Source organism: Capricornis sumatraensis, chromosome 16 (assembly GCF_032405125.1).
Source record: "Capricornis sumatraensis isolate serow.1 chromosome 16, serow.2, whole genome shotgun sequence".
NCBI lineage: Eukaryota > Metazoa > Chordata > Mammalia > Artiodactyla > Bovidae > Capricornis > Capricornis sumatraensis.
In genome coordinates this window covers 57,097,958-57,118,434 of record NC_091084.1, presented here as the reverse complement: position 1 = coordinate 57,118,434, position 20,477 = coordinate 57,097,958, and the positions used below count along the sequence as shown (strand labels likewise).

The 20,477-nt window shown below is 42.1% G+C and overlaps 1 pseudogene; it reads left to right on the top strand.

Annotated features, from left to right (window-relative positions):
- Window positions 1-12,686: 12,686 nt before the first annotated feature.
- LOC138092218 (bcl-2-like protein 1) lies at window positions 12,687-13,376 on the top strand (annotated as a pseudogene).
- The last annotated feature ends 7,101 nt before the right edge of the window (window positions 13,377-20,477 follow it).

The window sequence follows — 20,477 nt, the reverse complement described above, 5'->3', positions numbered from 1 at the left end:
CTTCAATAGGGAGCCTGCTGCCTCAGTGCAGTGCTGGGTCAGTTACTTCACTCCACTCCCCAGGAAGGACCACATCGCCAGCCCTGCCAACAGCCACAGCTGAACCCAGCCCAGCTGCTGGGAACCATAGACGCTTACCCTAGGCTTCCTTTTCAGGTGACTGATTATTCTCTTTGGTTGGAGGTGACTTTGTTGTTCAAAATTCCTCTAACTAGTCCTTAAATAGGTTGGTTTCTAGGACTCAGTCAGAGACCCTCTTCCATGAGTAATCCACTCACATAGCTTCAAATACCATGTATAGTAGGATTCCCTGGTGGCACAGTGAATAAGAATCCACCTGCCAGTGCAGGGGACATGGGCTCAATCCCTGGTCCAGGAAGATTCCACATGCTGTGGAGCAGCTAAAGCCGGTGTGCCACAGCTGCTGAGCCTGCGTGCTGCAACTACTGTATATGAGAGAGGTGAGACCCAGGTCTGAACTGGGCAGGGATGTGTCTTCATAGGTTGGTGACATAGGAAACTGCAACTACTGTAACTTGTACGCCTAAGCCCATGCTCTGCAAAAAGGAGTAGCCCTCACTCACCACAATTTGAGAAAGCCTACGCACAGCAGTGAAGACCCAGAGCAACCAAAAAACAACAACAAAATGCCATGTGCGCTTTTGATTCTCAAATTCATGTCTTCATCCCAAATCTCTCAGCTGAGCTCCAGATCCACATTTTTCACCATCCTTAAGTTCCTTCACATATGGATGTGAGAGTTGAACTGGGAAGAAAGCTGAGCGCCGAAGAATTGATGCTTTTGAACTGTGGTGTTGGAGAAGACTCTTGAGAGTCCCTTGGACTGCAAGGAGATCCAACCAGTCCATTCTAAAGGAGATCAGCCCTGGGATTTCTTTGGAAGGAATGATGCTGAAGCTGAAACTCCAATACTTTGGCCACCTCATGCAAAGAGTTGACTCATTGGAAAAGACTCTGATGCTGGGAGGGATTGGAGGCAGGAGGAGAAGGGGATGACAGAGGATGAGATGGCTGGATAGCATCACCGACTTGATGGACATGAGTCTGAGTGAACTCCGGGAGTTGGCGATGGACAGGGAGGCCTGGTGTGCTGCGATTCATGGGGTCGCAAAGAGTCGGACATGACTGAGTAACTGAACTGACTGACTGACTGACTGAAGCTCTCCAACAGGATATGCATCTCACATGGACTTCAAACTCAACACATCGGAAACTTACTTGATGGTAACTGCCCCCAAATCTGCTTCTTTCTGTATGATGCAGATATATTTGATTTTTTTCTATCTCTAGCACCCCACCCACCATTATCTCTGGCTCAGACTGCTACATTCTCTTTCTACCTGGTGCCCCTTCATCCACAATGGCTCCCTTTAGTCCATTCTCCACCCTTTCTTCAGGGAAGTCTTCCCTTCTCCAGTTTCCTAGGGCACACTCCCAGAGCTCTCTATACCCTTCCTCTGTGACACTCATCCCAAATATGACTGGCACGATTATTTATTAGACACTAGATCGTAAGTGTCATAGGGCAAGGTGTCTGTTTTATTCACTGTACTCCTAGCACCTAACATGACACAGCTTTTCAAAGTTTGTTGACTGGGTTGCACAGGGTCATATGGTCCCCACATAGTAGGGCTCAAGAAGCAAATCATCAGGGAATTCCTTGGTGGTCCAATGGTAAAGAATCTGCCTGCCAACGCAGGGGACACGGGTTTGATCCCTGGTCTGGGAAGATTCCACATGCCACAGGGCAGCTAAGCCCATGCACCCTAGAGACTGTGCCCTGCAGTACGAGAAGCCACTGCAGCTAGAAAGTAGCCCCTGTTCACCCCACAACTAGAGAGCCCACTTGCAGCAATGAAGAACCAGTGCCGCCAAAAAAAAAAAAAAAAAAAAAAATCCACCATCCAGTGCAGGGAATTCTGGTTTGGTCCCTGCTCAGGGAACTAAGATCCTGCGTGCCTCGGGGGGACTAAGCTTGCACACAACTGGAGAGAAGCCCATATGCTGCAACTAAGACCCAACACAGCCAAAAATAAATATGAAAAAAATAATCTATAAAAAAAGAAATGAATCCTTTTTCTCTTTTTATGCTTTCTCCACATTTTCCTTTGAGAATCAAGCCTTATTTTGGGACTAGGTCACCCAACCAGTTAGGCTGGTTCTGACTTCTCTGTCATTCAAATAGATCCATTCTGTATCTTAGTCAAGGGTTGAAGCAAAAAAAAAAAAAAGTGGAAAAAAAATCTCAAACATCCCAGAACTGAGCCCAGAGTAAGTGTAATAAGAATCCAGTAAATCAAATGACGATGCATCTGTGTAGGGGGTGTGTGTGGCCAGGTGGCTGTAGAAAAGCATGTACTCTTCAGAGGTGGGATTGAAGCAATCTTAATTCCTTTTCCATCATCCTTTTACAAAGTACAGTCCAAATTGTGTTCTGGCAGGTAAGGGTCCTGGTTTGCCTCTGGCCAGCATCTGTCTGTTGATCCAGGCAAGGCTGCCCCTTCCTGACACACTAGATGGGACTACCTGAAGAACACCCTATGGTCAGCAGCAACTGAAACTATCAATTCATGCATACTTGGCTAGGAAAGCCTATTTTGAAAAGCTGTGATTTGGAACACTAGGTGAGTTATAGGAAATTCTAATTTGTTTTATATCTTATAAGGTACTTTGGTCATTGCCAAAGATAGGACCCTAGACATATGTATGTCCCCCTACATTGTGTGAAGCTGGAAGGTTCATGCGTTTACTCTAGAGCTCCTAAAGTTAAGAAAGCTGTGTATTTATGGATCATGAGTGTTTAATTGAAAAGCAGGGACTTTCCTGGTGGTCCAGTGTTAGGAATCCACCTTGCAATGCAGGGGATATGGGTTTGGTCCCTGGTTGGGGAGCGATGATCCCACATGCCATGGGGCAACTAAGCCCCCACGCCACCACTATTGAGCCCATGCTCCCCAACCCGAGAGCCCGTGTGCTGTAACAGAAGATCCCATGTGATGCAACAAAGATCCCACGCACCACAACTGGAACCTGAAGAAGCCAAGGAAGTAGATAAAAATAGATTCTTGAAAAAAGAAAAGAAAAACTATTAGCTTTTACGCTTGTAAACTACCCAGATTTGGAGTAGGAATTTACTGCACTATCATTTAAGACTAATGACAAAAGAAGTCCCAGCTTTGCTAAACTTCCTTCTCATGAACAGGATTTCTGCTGACCTATACAGCCCCTTTCACTCAGAAATTGGAAAAAAATGTGTTGTGAGAGATGCAACCCTTCTAAGGCAATACAGTGACAGGCTGAGGCTGTACTAACCTCCTCCCCAACTGGGTATCATTGTGCAGTGCACAAACCGTACAACTAAACGTGTGGGCCTGCTTTTATATAAATGTATGGTGGTGGGTGGCGGTTTAGTCGCTAAGTCATCTCCGACTCTTGTGACCCCATGGACTGTAGCCTGCCAGGCTCCTCTGTCCATGGGATTCTCCAGGCAAGAATACTGGAGTGGGTTGCCATTTCCTTCTCCAGGGGAGCTTCCCAACCAACAGATCAAACCCGGGTCTCCTGCATTGCAGGCAGACGCTTTAACCTCTGAGCAACCAGGGAAGCCCCATATAAATGTATAGATACCTTAAACATAAACCAGGGATAAAATGTCACCAGAAGTCTTATTCAAAACTGTATCATTTAATACTTTCACCTATGTGTGCGTGCCTGCTTAGTTGCTCAGTTGTATCCAACTCTTTGTGACCCCCATGGACTGTAGCCTGCCAGGTTCCTCTGTTTATGGGATTTCCCAGGCAAGAATACTGGAGTGGGTAGCCATTATCTTTTCTAAAAGATCTTCCCAATCTGGGGATTGAACCTGGGCTTGCTGCATTGCATGCAGATTCTTTACCATCTGAGCCATCAAGGAAGCCCAACCAACACTGAAATACAGCCTAGATTATAGCAGATTAGATACAAATATACATCTCCTAAAAAAATAACTGGCTTTGACAAATCAAATAGAAAAAGTGAGTAAGGAAGTCTGAGATCACTTGAAAATGGTGAGCTCCTCATATAGATTCACAACCTATGTTTATTAAATAATTGCTAGTAGAACAAATATCTGTACCAAGATGAAACTAGGAAACCATATATTAGCTTGGAAAGTTTACCTAATGGTCACACTGATGAATGAATGGTCACACTGAAATACCTGAAGTATGGAAATGCTTGATAGTAAACAGTGCCTTCAGTTCAGTTCAGTTCAGTTGCTCAGTCGTGTCCAACTCTTTGTGACCCCGTGAATCTCAGCACGCCAGGCCTCCCTATCCATCACCAACTCCCAGAGTGTACCCAAACACATGTCCATCAAGTCAGTGATGCCATCCAGCCATCTCATCCTTGGCCGTCCCCTTCTCCTCCTGCCCCCAATCCCTCCCAGCATCAGGGTCTTTTCCAATGAGTCAACTCTTCCCATGAAGTGGCCAAGTATTGGACTTTCAGCTTCAGTATCAGCCCTTCCAATGAACACCCAGAACTGATCTCCTTTAGGATTGACTGGTTTAATCTCCTTGCAGTCCAAGGGACTCTCAAGAGTCTTCTCCAACACCACAGTTCAAAAGCATCAATTCTTTGGCGCTCAGCTTTCTTCACAGTCCAACTTTCACATCCATACATGACCACTGGAAAAACCATAGCCTTGACTAGATGGACCTTTGTTGGCAAAGTAATGTCTCAGCTTTTTAATATGCTGTCTAGGTTGGTCATAACTTTCCTTCCAAGGAGTAAGTGTCTTTTAATTTCATGGCTGCAATCACCATCTGCAGTGATTTTGGAGCCCCAAAAAATAAAGTCTTACACTGTTTCCACTGTTTCCCCATCTATTTCCCAAGAAGTGATGGGACCGGATGTCATGATCTTAGTTTTCTGAGTGTTGAGCTTTAAGCCAACTTTTTCACTCTCCTCTTTCATTTTCATTGAGAGGCTTTTTAGTTCCTCTTCACTTTCTGCCATAAGGGTGGTATATCATCTGCATATTTGAGGTTATTGATATTTCTCCCGGCAATCTTGATTCCAGCTTGTGCTTCATCCAGCCCAGCGTTTCTCATGATGTGCTCTGCATAGAAGTTAAATAAGCAGGATGACAATATACAGCCTTGACGTACTCCTTTTCTTATTTGGAACCAGTCTGTTGTTCCATGTCCAGTTCTAACTGTTGCTTCCTGACCTGCATACAGATTTCTCAAGAGGCAGGTCAGGTGGTCTGGTATTCCCATCTCTTTCATAATTTTCCACAGTTTATTGTGATCCACACAGTCAAAGGCTTTGGCATAGTCAATAAAGCAGTTCAGTTCAGTCGCTCAGTCGTGTCTGACTCTTTGTGACCCCATGAATCGCAGCACACCATGCCTACCTGTCCATCACCAACTCCCGGAGTTCACTCAGACTCATGTCCATCGAGTCAGTGATTCCATCCAGCCATCTCATCCTCTGTCGTCCCCTTCTCCTCCTGCCCCCAATCCCTCCCAGCATCAGAGTCTTTCCCAATGAGTCAACTCTTCACATGAGGTGGCCAAAGTACTGGAGTTTTAGCTTTAGCATCATTCCTTCCAAATAAAGCAGAAATAGATGTTTTTCTGGAACTCTTTTGCTTTTTCAGTGATTCAGAGGATGTTGGCAATTTGATCTTTGTTTCCTCTGCCTTTTCTAAATCCAGCTTGAACATCTAGAAGTTCATGGTTCATGTATTGCTGAAGCCTGGCTTGGTGAATTTTGAGCATTACCTTACTAGTGTGTGAGATGAGTGCAATTGTGTGGTAGTTTAAGCATTCTTTAGCATTGCCTTTCTTTGGGATTGGAATGAAAACTGACCTTTTCCAGTCCTGTGGCCACTGCTGAGTTTTCCAAATTTGCTGGCATATTGAATGCAGCACTTTCACAGCATCATCTTTCAGGGTTTGAAATAGCTCAACTGGATTTCTATCACCTCCACTAGCTTTGTTCGTAGTGATGCTTTCTAAGGCCCACTTGACTTCACATCCCAGGATGTCTGGCTCTAGGTGAGTGATCACACCATTGTGATTATCTGGGCCGTGAAGATCTTTTTTGTACAGTTCTTCTTTGTATTCTTGCCACCTCTTCTTAATATCTTCTGCTTCTGTTAGGTCCATACCATTTCTGTCCTTTATCGAGCCCATCTTTGCATGAAATGTTCCCTTAGTATCTCTAATTTTCTTGAAGAGATCGCTAGTCTTTCCCTTTCTGTTGTTTTCCTCTATTTCCTTCCATTGATCACTGAGGAAGCCTTTCTTATCTCTCCTTGCTATTCTTTGGAACTCTTATAATACATTAAATAGAATTTATTGATACTGTTAGGTTGGTGCAAAAGTAATTACGGTTTTGCATTGTTCAACTTTGCCATTTGCTATTGGAATACATTCTTAAATAAATGTTATGTTATATGTCATTTTAATGTTCATTTCTTCCTTTTTTTTTGCTGATGACTTATTGCTGGGTATTTTTTAGATTAGGAAAATGATAGATGAAAAGCAAATTCAAACAATTTTCTTATTCAAGTTCAAAATGGGTTGTAAATCAGCAGAGACAACTTGCAACACCAACAAGGCATTTGGCCTAGGAACTGCTCGTGAACATACAGTACAGTGGTGGTTCAAGAAGTTTTGCAAAGGAGATGAGAACCTTGAAGATGAGGAATGAAGTGGCCAGCCATTGGAAGTTGACGATCAGTTGAGGGCAGTGAAGCTGCCTTTTACAGCTGAAGCTGATCCTTTTACAACTACACGAGAAGTTGCCCAAGAACTCAGTGTCAACCATTCTATGGTTGTTTGGCATTTGAAGCAAATTGGAAAGTTGAAAGAGCTGGGTGCCTAATGAGCTGACCGCAAATCAAAAAAATCATCATTTTGAAGTGGCATCTTCTCTTATTCTACACAACAAATTGTTTCTCAATTGGATTGTGACATGTCACAAAAAGTGACTTTTATATGACAGCTGGCAATGACCAGCTCAGTGGTTGGACTGAGATGCAGCTCTGAAGCACTTCCCAAAGCCAAACTTGCACCAAAAAAGGTCATGGTCACTATCTGATGGTCTCCTGCTAGTCTGATCCACGACAGCTTTCTGAATCCTGATGAAACCATTACATCTGAGAAGTATGCTCAGCAAATCAATAAGATGCACTGAGAACTGCCATGCATGCAACTGGTGCTGGTCAACAGAAAAGGCCCAATTCTCTGTGACAATGCCTGACTACATATCACACAACTAACGCTTCAAAAGTTAAACACATTGGGCACAAGGTTGTGCCTCATCTGCCATATTCACCTGTGTCAAGGAATGTTTAATTTTAAGGAATCCTACATGTTGTTTTCTGTTTCTCAAGGGCCCTCTGTTCCTTATCAGTTCCTGGAAAACAGGAATGAGCAGAGCTGCACGCAGTTCTCAGGACTGAGGTCATGAGGGAGAATGCATACATGGATTCCTTTCAGTAATCTTTTACTTTTCTGTAAAACTACTTAGTCATGTTCCTATTTCCAATACATGGATTGTCTTCTGGCCCTGTGACGATTGTTATTCCCCTAGTTACTGTTGTCATGGCCCTGTGACTATTGTTATTCCCTTAGTTACTGTTGTTATGCTTCTGTTTTCAGTGTTTTTTACTTTATTTTTTGCCTAAAGCTTCCTTGTGTTACAATATATAAGCACACACTGCCATGAATAAAGCACCCTTTTTCCACTAGAGACTTGGGTCCCCTGTGTCCTTCTTTTCTTCGCCTTCTTTTCCTCGACTCCTGTCCCCAGGTTCTAGTCTGTCAAGAAGACCATATCAAGTGGCATCCAAACAGGGACCTGGAGTACGCCCTTGGCAAGCAGACAGAGTGACTGTGGACCTACTGAGGTCGGTAAGTGCAGGGTTATGGGACAAACGGCAGGAAAGCCCCATCACTTTTCTACTTTGCTTCATCGTTTATTTAAGGTTCAAGGACTTTCGGTTTCACGTCAGCGATTAGAGGCTTGTCTCCAAATGGTAATTGAACATAATCCCTGGTTCCTTGATGAAAGCAATTTTGATTTAAAGATTTGGAACCAAGTTAGAAAGAATGTTAAATGAACCACAAGATGGGGAAAAAATATTCCAATAGATTTCTGGCCCTTATGGGCCCTCACTGAAGCCATGATTTTGCCATTTCAAGAAAATTCTAGCTGCCCCCCCGCCCCCGATATTCAACAACAGGCAGAACACTTGTTACATGAATATAAATTAGATGATAATACTTTATAAAAGGCCCAATTAAAACAACATAAAATATTTCAAAATTATCCCACCAGGCCCACTCCGGCTGCCCCAAGTGCTCCTCCTCCTCTTACAACGGACGCCAAACCGGAAGTCCTCTCAACTCAAAGACAGAATGACTCTAACAATGACTCTTCAAAGATAACAATACTTTCCTTAATGACAATGATAAGACTTTAACACATACTCATATTTATGAGAAAGCACTATCTACTCAATCTCCTTCATGAGGAAGGCTTTCTAGATTACTAGACTGGGACATAAAAAACGAGTCCTTTCTAGCCTTTACTATGTCACACCTGCCCTTAGCCGAACAAAACCTTGCCAGATATAAACTCCAAATAGTTGAGCCATCCGACCCTAATAAAGATGGTCCAGATTTTGAGCCCAACATATGGATATGGGTAAACCCCAACCTTGTGTTCCCCTGCTGGAAAGCTAGAAGTCAGTGAAACCTAAAGATAGCTACACAGAAATACTTCAAGGACCTAATGAAGCCTATGCTGATTTTTTAGCTAGATTCAAAGTTGCTATTTCCATAATGTTATCAGAGAAGAGGCCAAAATACAGCTAGAAAAACTGCTTGCTTATAAAAATGCAAACCAAAAATGTTAAAGAGTGAGGTTGAGACTCTTATTGATTATTTAAAGGCTTATCACAATTTAGGATCAGAAACTGAAAAAATACATATGTTAACTGAAACAATGGTTGCTACCTTTTAAAAAGGGATATGAAAGATGTTTCACATATGGGGATAAAACTCATGTAAAAAAGGATTCTGCTAAAAAGCACACAGAAAAAATTAAAACTGTTAAAAAACCTCCAAAAATTTGCCCTCATTGCCATAAGAGGATACACTGGGCCAGAGAATGTCAATCTAAATATATTATAGGAAAGCCTATTTTGGGAAACTCCAAGCTGGGGACTCCCCATGCCCCTATCAAAAAAAACCAGGGGCAAACTCCATCTTTTCCCTCAAACCCTCAACATCTGGCAATGCTACTGTCGACATGCCAGCCCTAAATGATTTTCTCCTTTTTCCCTTCTAAAATACCTACCAGACTTTTTTGGACCCCTACCCCCACAAAACTTCAGTCTTTTATTTGGCCAATACTGTTCACCCTAGAGTAATTGATTCAAATTATAAGAGAGAAATTCCAATTATGATGTCATCTCAGATATTATGGCAATTCAAAAAGGGAAACAATATTGCTCAATTAATTCCTTTATCTTACATTTCTATTAACTCCTCTAATGATGTACAGACAGATGTATTTGACAATTCAGATAAAAAACAATCCTTATGGACATCAATAATATCTGAATATACCCAACCAAATATAAATATCAAAATTAATGGCAAAATTTTTTCTGGCCTCCTTGATACTAGATCTGATATTACTATTATTTACAAACATCTATGGCCCAAATCTTGGCCTATACAGAAAATTTCTTGCCAAATTGCAGGAGTTTCTCAAACCAAAATATAAGAGGTTTATCAAAATGTCCAAATATATCCATACGAGGGACCAGAAGGCCAGCCTACAACATTACGACCCTACATGATAGATGCACCTCTTAATGTAATAAAAGATTTCCTTATGCAATGACAAACTCAAATATGTATTCAACATTTTTCCGAGGGGCCACTGTACTGCTCACTTAACAAACAATGCAATTATTAAAATAACTTGAAAAGATGACAAGCCTATTTGGACAGAACAATGGCCCCTTACAAAATAAAAACTAGAGGCTACTAAAAAAACTTATCAATACACATTTGAAATTAAAACATATTAAAGAATCTTGTTCTCCTTGAAATTCTCCCATTTTTGTAAAAAAAAAAATCTGACACTGGCATCTTTTAACAAACCTTCAAAAAGTTAATATATCTATAAAACCTATGGGTACATTGCAACCAAAAATTCCATCACCTACCATTATTCCTAAAAACTGACATATTATTATTATAGATTTATAAAATTGATTTTATACTATACCTTTACACCCTCTAGACCGAGAAAGATTTGCCATCTCTCTTCCTTTTCCTAATCATGTTGGGCCTCATAATCGATATCAATAGACTGTATTGCCTCAAAAATGATAAATTCTCCCACCATATGTCAATATTATGTGGCCAAAGCCTTTGAACCTGTGAGAAAACAATTTCCTGACTTTCCTGTTATTCATTATATAGATCATATATTGTCTTTGGCTCCATCTGTTTTAAAAACTCAAGAAATGTTGACATAGCTCAACAATGCTTAAAAGACTCTAGATTAATCATTGCCCCTGAAAAGAATCAAACATCTAGACCTTACCATTACTTAGGGGCTTCCCTGGTGGCTCAGAGGTTAAAGCGTCTGCCTGCAATGTGGAAGACCCAGGTTCGATCCCTGGATCGGGAAGATCCCCTGAAGAAGGAAACAGCAACCCACTCCAGTACTCTTGCCTGGAAAATGCCACGGACAGAGGAGCCTGGTAGGCTGCAGTCCATGGGGTTGCTAGGAGTCGGACATGACTGAGCGACTTCCTGGTAGGCTGCAGTCCATGGGGTCGCTAGGAGTCGGACACGACTGAGCGACTTCACTTTCACTTTTCATTTTCCTGCATTGGAGAAGGAAATGGCAACCCACTCCAGTGTTCTTGCCTGGAGAATCCCAGGGATGGAGGAGCCTGGTGGGCTGCCGTCTATGGGGTCGCACAGAGTCAGACACGACTGACGTGACTTAGCAGCAGCAGGAGCAAATATTGCAAATTATCAACTGACTAATCTATTTAATACTTTAAAAGGAGATTCTGATTTAAATAGCCCTCATTCATTTTCACAAGAGACACACACACAAAAGACTCTGTTAAATACAAAACGAATTATATAAAAACAATTTCTTACTCATATTAGACTTGAATTGCCTTTAGAGTTGTTTATACTCCCCTCTCTCCATTCTCCCACAAGACTTCTTGCCCAACAAGAACACCCAATAAAATGGATATATACCCATTTTAAAGAGACAAAGTCCCTTCCACACTATCTTGATCTGATCGCTCTTATAATTATCAATAAAAAAACTAAGACTTTAATTGGCTCTGATCCTCACCAAATTATATTGCCTATTAATAAAGCTCAATTTGAAAATGCATTACAAACTTCTACCGATTTCCAAATAGCCTTCTCAGACTATTTTAGAGAAATTTCATTATCCAGCTAATAAACTTTAAAATTTCTTTAAAAATACTGAATTTATTATCTCAACTGAAAAATATTGAATTTATTGTTATATCACAACCTATACCTCAAGCTGATGTTTTCTATATAGATGGGACAAAAACACCAAAGCCTCATTTTGGTGTCTCAAAGAATATAAAGTCTTTTATACTAAATTTCATTCTGTTCAACAAAATGAATTATATGCTCTTATTCAGGTTATTCACCTACATCCTTACCCTATCAATATAATTTCTAACTCCTCATATTCAGTTTTTGTATTAAAAAATATAAAAACTTCTACCATAAATTCTAATCAATCTATTATTCAACAACTTTTTCTTGAATTACAATCTATTATTAGGGACCACACTTCCCCCATTTCACACACTGAAACTACAAATAAAAAAATTTAAAAAGGAGGAATACACAGGAACAATTCTATCTTCTCTATCCAGAGCAAACTTTACTAGATTCCAAATGCAAGATATTCTTTAATCCTATAACTATTGTTAATACAGCTTTATTTGTTATGAATTTTTAAAAACTTACCACAAGGAGTTATCTTGACATAAGCAGAAAAACATTTCTAAGAATTGAAAGACATTTCTCTTCCTCTGCCCATTTGGTATCAAGACAGGCTAACTAAACATTGGAAATCTAGGAAATTAATCTTACAGGGAAAGGGGTATGCTTGTATTTCTCCAGAGAGATCCAATGAAATCAACTGGCTTCCTCTTTGAAAGATCCACCTCAGGGGAGCATCGGATGTTCAAAATAGAAAAAAAAAAAAAAGGCCAAATTCCCAGGAAGAAAAAATTCCAATACAATCCATGGCGATTCTAAAAATCTCCAAGAAACACCGCCCTCAACGTCATCGACCTTATGATCTCCTTACCTAGGGATAAACAAAAACCCTTTCTAATCAAGCTAAAAATCTGGTTTCTCAACAGGGAATGCCTTGGAATCTGGAAAATATTTTTATTGCTATGCTTGCTTTGCTTGCTTCCCACCCATCCCCACCCCCCACCCCCCACCCCCCCCCCCGACCCCGCTCAAGCTGAATTAATTAATCATACTTATTGGACCTATATACATAACCCCCTTTTTACTACAGGTATTTTAGACAATAGACTGATGGAACTCATCCTTATTATAAAAATGTCTCAGAGCAACTGAGAGCTGGTGGTTGACTTTCTCTTACAAGCTTTCCCAGAAAGGATACAACTGGAGTCAATTTAATGATGTGGAAGAGAACAGAACTGAGAGCTCAGGAGGGACAATATCAGATATGGAAACCCCAAATACCATCAATGACAACCCATCTTGGCACCTGGCAGATGGCCTGTGGTGAGTGGAGCCACTGGCCACAGCAGAAGCTTGGACGCCTGGAAAGTGATCCCCATGACAACAGTAAAGCAAATCCTGAGGGAGACAGACAATGAGTTCAAACTGAGGTACCAACAGACATTCAGCGACCTGACGTCCCAGCTCCACATCACCCCAGGGACAGCATATCAGAGCTTTGAACAGGTAATGTATGAACTCTTCTGGGATGGGGTGAACTGGGACTCATGGCCTTTTTTTCTTTCGGTGGGACACTGCATAGAAAGCATAGACAAGGAGATGCAGGTATTGGTGAGTCAGATCACAACTTGGATGGCCACTTACCTAAATGACCACCTAGAGCCTTGGATCCAGGAGAACGGCGGCTGGGACACTTTTGTGAAACTCTATGGAAACAATACAGCAGCCACGAGCCAAAAGGGCCAGGGGCGCTTCAACCGCTGGTCCCTGATGGGCATGACTTTGGCTGGTATAGCTCTGCTGGGCTCGCTCTTCAGCTCATAGTAACTATTCCTTTCATTATAATCGTTCATATTTTATACAAGCTTGTGTTCCTCTTCCTTTTGTTATAGCTATAGAGAACTTACAATTTAATAAGACTCTACGTTTTGTGACTTGTATAGATTACAAAATGTATACTCGTCTTAATTCCTCTGTTTCTTTGAAAAATGAATCCCTGGAAAGAAGGTCCCATGGCAGGACTTGCCTCTCGGCTACTCACTAAATTACTCCAGTGATTTAAACGATTCATTGGATGGTTAATTCTTGGCATTTTGGGATTAATAGCCATTTGCACTACTGCTGCTGTCCCAGGCACTGTTTTACCAACCTAAATTCAAACACAAAATTTTATTCAAAATTGGGCCAAAGATGCTCATATTATATGGGCCAATCAGGCTCAGATGAGGAAATTCAAGATAAAATACAGGAACTAAAAACAGCCATCCAATGAGTCAGAGATCAATTAATAGAGTTACAAAAACAAGTAATAATAAAATGTGATTGGAATTCTACATAATTTTGTATCACTCCTGTTCAGTTCAACTATAGTGCTTATAATTGAGAACAAATTAAATTTCACTTACAAGACATACATGATAATGCTTCCCTAATTGTACAATTATTGCAAAAGAAAATCTTTGAAACCTTCTCTAAAAGTCTGCTCTCTTCCAATAGTTTGGAAACTTTAGCTGAAGAGCTACCTGATCAATTATCTGGGCTAGATCCTCAAAGATGGTTCCAAAGTATTACTCATAGTATTGGGTCTGATGCTGTAACATTGGTACTTGTCCTGGTAATTATATTTGTTGTATACCAATGCCTTTCAACATAAATTGTTCACAGTAAACAAACTGGTCAATTGGTCAGGGCCTTTTTCATAAAAATAATAAAAAGGGAGAATTGTCAGGGAACTTTTAATTTTAAGAAATCCTATATATTGTTTTCTGTTTCTCAAAGGCCCTCTGTTCCTTATCAGTTTTTGGAAAACAGGAACGAGCAGAGCTGCACGCATTTCTCAGGACTGAGGTCATGAGGCAGAACGCATACATGGATTCCTTTCAGTAACCTTTTACTTTTCTGTAAAACTACTTACCTTCTGGCCATGTGACGATTATTCCCCTAGTTACTGTTGTTATGGCCCTACGCAATGCCAAAGAATGCTCAAACTACTGCACAATCGCACTCATCTCACATGCTAGTAAAGTAATGCTCAAAATTCTCCAAGCCAGGCTTCAGCAATACGTGAACCATGAACTCCAGATGTTCAAGCTGGATTTAGAAAAGGCAGAAGAAACAGAGATCAAATGGCCAACATCCTCTGGATCATCAAAAAAGCAAGAGAGTTCCAGAAAAATATCTATTTCTGCCTTACTGACTATGCCAAAGCCTTTGACTGTGTGGATCACATAAACTGTGGAAAATTCTGAAAGAGATGGGAATACCAGACCACCTGACCTGCCTCTTGAGAAATCTGTATGCAGGTCAGGAAGCAAAGTTAGAACTGGACATGGAACAACAGACTGGTTCCAAATAGGAAAAGGAGTACGTCAAGGCTGTATATTGTCACCCTGCTTATTTAACTTATATGCAGAGTACATCATGAGAAACGCTGGACTGGAAGAAACACAAGCTGGAATCAAGACTGTCGGGAGAAATATCAGTAAACTCAGATATGCAGATGACACCACTCTTATGGCAGAAAGTGAAGAGGAACTAAAAAGCCTCTTGGTGAAAGTGAAAGAAGAGAGTGAAAAAGTTGGCTTAAAGCTGAAGATCATGGCATCCAGTCCCATCACTTCTTGGGAAATAGATGGAGAAACAGTGGAAACAGTGTCAGACTTTATTTTTTTGGGCTCCAAAATCACTGCAGATGGTGATTGCAGCCATGAAATTAAAAGACGCTTATTCCTTGGAAGAAAAGTTATGAGCAAACTAGATAGCATATTCAAAAGCAGAGACATTACTTTGCCAACAAAGGTCTGTCTAGTCAAAGCTATGGTTTCTCCAGTAGTCATGTATGGATGTGAGAGTTGGACTATAAAGAAAGTTGAGTGCAGAAGAATTGATGCTTTTGAACTGTGATTTTGGAGAAGACTCTTGAGAGTCCCTGGGACTGCAAGGAGATCTAACCAGTCCATCCTAAAGGAAATCAGTCCTGGGTGTTCATTGGAAGGACTGATGTTGAAGCTGAAGATACTTTGGCCACCTGATGCAAAGAGCTGACTCATTGGTAAAGACCTTGATGTTGGGAAAGATTGAGGGCAGGAGAAGGGGACGACAAAGGATGAGATGGTTGGATGGCATCACCGACTCAATGGACATGAGTTTGGCTAAACTCCGAGAGTTGGTGATGGGCAGGGAGACCTGGCATGCTGCAGTTCATGGGGGCATAAAGAGTTGGACAAAACTGAGCCACTGAACTGAACTGACCCCAGTACTGGTCCACTGGCAATGGGATATAATCTATATCACTGTCAAAATGGGAAATAAGCCTAGCTTCCCTTTAGACACCCCGCTGGGTCGTCTTTTGACTCAGTGGGAGAGATACCAACTGGAAGGACTAAAAAGGAAAAAACTTATCAAATACTGTACTCAATACTGGCCTACTTACTCCCTGGGAGAAGGGGAAAAATGTTCCCTGTCTGGGTCACTTGGATTCAACACCATTTTGCAGCTCAGTCTATACTGCAAATGTGAGAATAAATACAAGGAGGTTCCCTATGTCCAGGCCTTGATGGCCCTCTACCAGAACTCTGAGAAAAGGAGAAAATGTAAGCTTGAAGACCCTAATAAATGCTCTTGCAAATTCCTTTTGGCAAGGTCTGAAGCAGAAGATCTCCTTGACCTTCTCTTGACCCCCTCAGCTTGGGCAGAGAGGACATGGGGAAAGGAAGTTCAGACAAGGCCAGAAGTCACAGAACCTGAAAGAAAGTCACTTACAGTTGCCTCAGCTCCACCTCCATATGTAGCTTCCCCCGTGGAATTATGATCAGGAAGTAAGCTTTGTCCTCTACAGAAGGAAAGGTCACCCTCAGGCAAAATCTGCCCCCTCTGCCTTTCCTTTAGGACGGACTGGTTAGATCTCCTTGCAGTCCCAGGGACTCTCAAGAGTCTTCTCCAAAATCACAGTTCAAAAGCATCAGTTCTTCTGTGCTCAGCTTTCTTTATAGTCCAACTCTCACATCCATACATGACTACTGGAGAAACCATAGCTTTGACTAGACAGACCTTCATTGGCAAAGTAATGTCTCTGCTTTTTAATATGCTTTCTAGGTTGGTCATAACTTTCCTTCCAAGGAATAAGCATTTTTTAATTTCATGGCTGCAGCCACCATCTGCAGAGAGGTACCAGATAGGGAGGGGAGAACTATGCATGTTCATGTTCCTTTTTCTATGCAAGACATTACCCAATGTAGGAAACAATTGGGTTCATATTGTGAGAACCCCCAAAGGCTTAAGATGAATTTGAGCATCTTAGCCTTAACTTCTCCCTCACCTGGAAGGATATAATGGTCATCCTCACCCAGTGTTGTAATAACGAGGAAAAAGCTAGAATCCTAAATCAGGCTAGAAATGTGTCTGATTAAACAGCAGGTGGTCAATCTGGCCCCCTGCAGAAGAGGCAGTTCCCTTTGCAGAGCCAAATTTGGATCTCAATACAAGGACAGGAAAGGAATTCTTAAGACACCTCACTACTTGCCTACTATAGGGAAGGACCTGGGGTGTCCCGAAGGTCATTAATTATAATAAGATACAAGAGGTTATACAGGGAGAGAATGAAAATCCAGCTCTTTTTTTGGGAAGACTCACAGAGGCCTTTAAAAACTTTATCCGGGCAGATCTAAAAAGTATGGAAGGAAGAGTTCTGTTGGCCCATTCCTTCATAACCCAGGCAGTCCCAGACATAAGGGCAAAATTGCAAAAACTAGGAAAATGACCAGAGACCTCAATCTGATTTGGTGGAGGAGGCAAATAGGGTGTTTTTGAATAGAGACTGGGAGGAGGAAATCAAAAGGGAGCAAAAGGAAGCCTGAAAGGCTAGCAGGATAGAGAGGCAGACCCAAACCTTGGCCTGACAACAGGCTAAAATCTTGGCTTTGATTCATCCTACCACTATGTGAGAGCCACAGGGAGAGCAATGAAGAAAAAAGGATCTTAGAAATCCACTGCGGCTGAGACGTACCCAGTGTGCCTACTGCAGAGAGGATGGGGATTGGAAAGGGGAGTGTCCATATTGCCCTAAGGGAAGGCGTATGAAGACCCCTACACCTGCTCCCTTTGTGTTAGTCCTGGGTGACTGGGACTGATGATGCCTAGAAGCTCAAGAAACCTCCATGAATGGTGAGATCCAAATCACTTCTCTTGACCCTTGGGTGACTCTATAAATAGGAGGTAAGGATGTGAACTTTCTCTTGAACATGGGGGGCTGCCTTCTCTGTCCTCTCTTTCTGATTAGGACCTTTAGACTCCCTGACTAAAATGGTGACAGGGGTAGATGGAAAACCCCAAAGCAAAAATTTTACTAAGCCCCTCCATTGTAAGGTGGTCAACTGGCAAGGGATCCACTTTTTTTTTTTTTTAATTTTTATTTTTACTTTATTTTACTTTACAATACTGTTTGGTTTTGCCATACATTGACATGACTCCACCACGGGTGTACATGCAATCCCAAACATGAACCCCCCTCCCACCTCCCTCCCCACAACATCCCTCTGGGTCATCCCCGTGCACCAGCCCCAAGCATGCTGTATCCTGCATCGGACATTATGCATCCCCGGTTGCCCCGCTTCCCTACTGGGGAGAGACCTTCTTTGCCGCCTCCAGACAAGAGTGACTTGGGGAAAGCTAGAAACTGATAGTTTCCTTTGTCTGGTATCTGAATATATGCAGTCAGACACAGAAAAGGAGGAGTCCTTTCCTTTCTTAGATGAGGTCATTCCCCAGGTGTGGGATATCTCCAGCCCTGGTCTAGCCATAAATGTTCCACCAGTGAAGATTCTCCTGAGGCCAAATGCTCCCTACCCCTGGAAAAGACAATATCCCTTAAAACCAGAAGCTCTTGAGGGTCTTAGACCATTAGTTAACAAATACCGGAATACTGGAATTCTAATCACCTGTGAGTCTCCCTGCAACACTCCAATCTTGCCTGTTAAGAAACTGGATGGATCTCATCGATTCGTCCAGGATCTAAGAGTGGTTAACGAAGCTGTGGTCCCCATCCACCCCATAGTCCTGAACCCGTATACCCTCCTATCCCAAGTCCCAGGAAATGCTAAGTACTTCTCAGTCTTGGATCTTAAGAATGCTTTTTTTTTTTTTTTTGCATCCCTCTCCATTCCAAATCCCAAAAGCCCTTTGCCTTTGAGTGGCGGGGCCTGGGAACAAGGGAGGTCATACAACTTTGCTGGACTCGACTACCACAAGGGTTTAGGGACAGCCCTCATATTTTGGGGACTTCCCTGGGGAGAGAACTAAGAGAATTAACCTTAACAAACAGTAATCTAATACAGTATGTAGATGACTTTCTCATAGCTAGCCCAGATTTTACCAGCTCTCAAATGGATACTATTAAAACTTTAAATTTCCTCTGTGAAAAGGGTTATTGAGTATCCCCCAAAAAGCTCAATTAGTTTGACACAAGTAAGATAACTTGGATTTATAATTACAGAAGAGGGGAAAAGAATGGTCAACCCCCAGAGGAAATCCCTCATCATAAATATCCCATAACCCGAAACAAAAAACAGCTTAGGGGATTTTTAGGAATGACTGGGTTTTGTCAGATCTGGATTCCTGGTTATGGGAATCTGGCCCGACCTCTATATGAAAAATTAAGAGGGAAAGAGGAAGAGCCGCTTGACTGGGATGAGACCTGCAAGGTTGCCTTTAATGCCCTGAAAGAATCTATCACACTGGCCTAAACCCAGCTTTAGGCCTCTTGAACCTGGAAAAGCCTTTCAGGTTGTATGTCTCTGAAAGGGTAGGAACTACTCTTGGGATGTTAGGGCAAATGATGGGGGCTGTATTACAACCCATGGCTTACCTCTCAAAACAACTAGACAAGGCCTCCAGGCAGTAGCGGCCACAGCTCTCATGGTTAAAGAGGCATCAAAGCTGACCCTGGGTCAGCCCACCACAGTGTATATGCAAGGTCACCAGGTGCAAGCAGTCTTGGAAACTAAAGGGGATAGATGGATGACAGGGGGAAGGATCCCTCAATACCAAGCCCTCCTCCTTGACACTACAGAAATAAAATTAAGGGTCTGTCAGACTTTAAATTCGGCCACTTTAATGCCAGATCCCCAGGCTTCCCCCTTGATTACCAATGCATGCAAATCATAGACAATTTATACTCTTCTCGCCCTGACCTATCTGAGACATCTTTATCTGACCCAGAGGAAGAATGGTACACAGAGGGCGGCAGTTTTGTAGAAAAATGAGAGAGGTAAGCAGGATATGTTGTAGTGAGCCTAGAAGAAACTAGAGAAAATAAGTCTTTTCCCCCAGGCACCTCAGCTCAGAAAGCTTAACTTTTTGCCCTGACAAGAGCTTTGGAATTAGGGGAAGGAAACAGGATTAATGTGTGTACAGACTCTAAGTATGCTTTCCTCATCCTGCATGCCCATGCAGCAATTTGGAAGGAAAGAGGGATGCTCAGTACTCAAAACTCTATTAAACACAAAGAGCTCATTCTTAGGCTCCAGGAGGTGGGCAAACTTCCTGCTACATTAGCTGTCATCCACTACAAGGGTCCCCAAAAGGGACAAGAAAAGGAGGCCCAGGTAAACAGGAAAGCTGATCAGGAGGCAAAATGAGCCACTAGGGAAGCTACCCGTCACTGCTATCTGCCCCTTTTCCCCGAAGGAAACCCTGACTCCAAATTATACCCAAGAGGAACATTCCCAATATCCTGAGTGGGGCTGGGAGCTTTGGTCACATGGGTGGTTCCAGACTGATCAGGCCCAATAATACTCCCTGATTCTCAGGTTTGGAAAATTACTAACTGCCTACATAAAAGTACCCATTTTGGAAGAGATAACCTGGAAACCTTGCTCAAGCTCATTCTCTACCACCCTCAGTTGGCTAAAGTTGTTCAGCATGTCACAC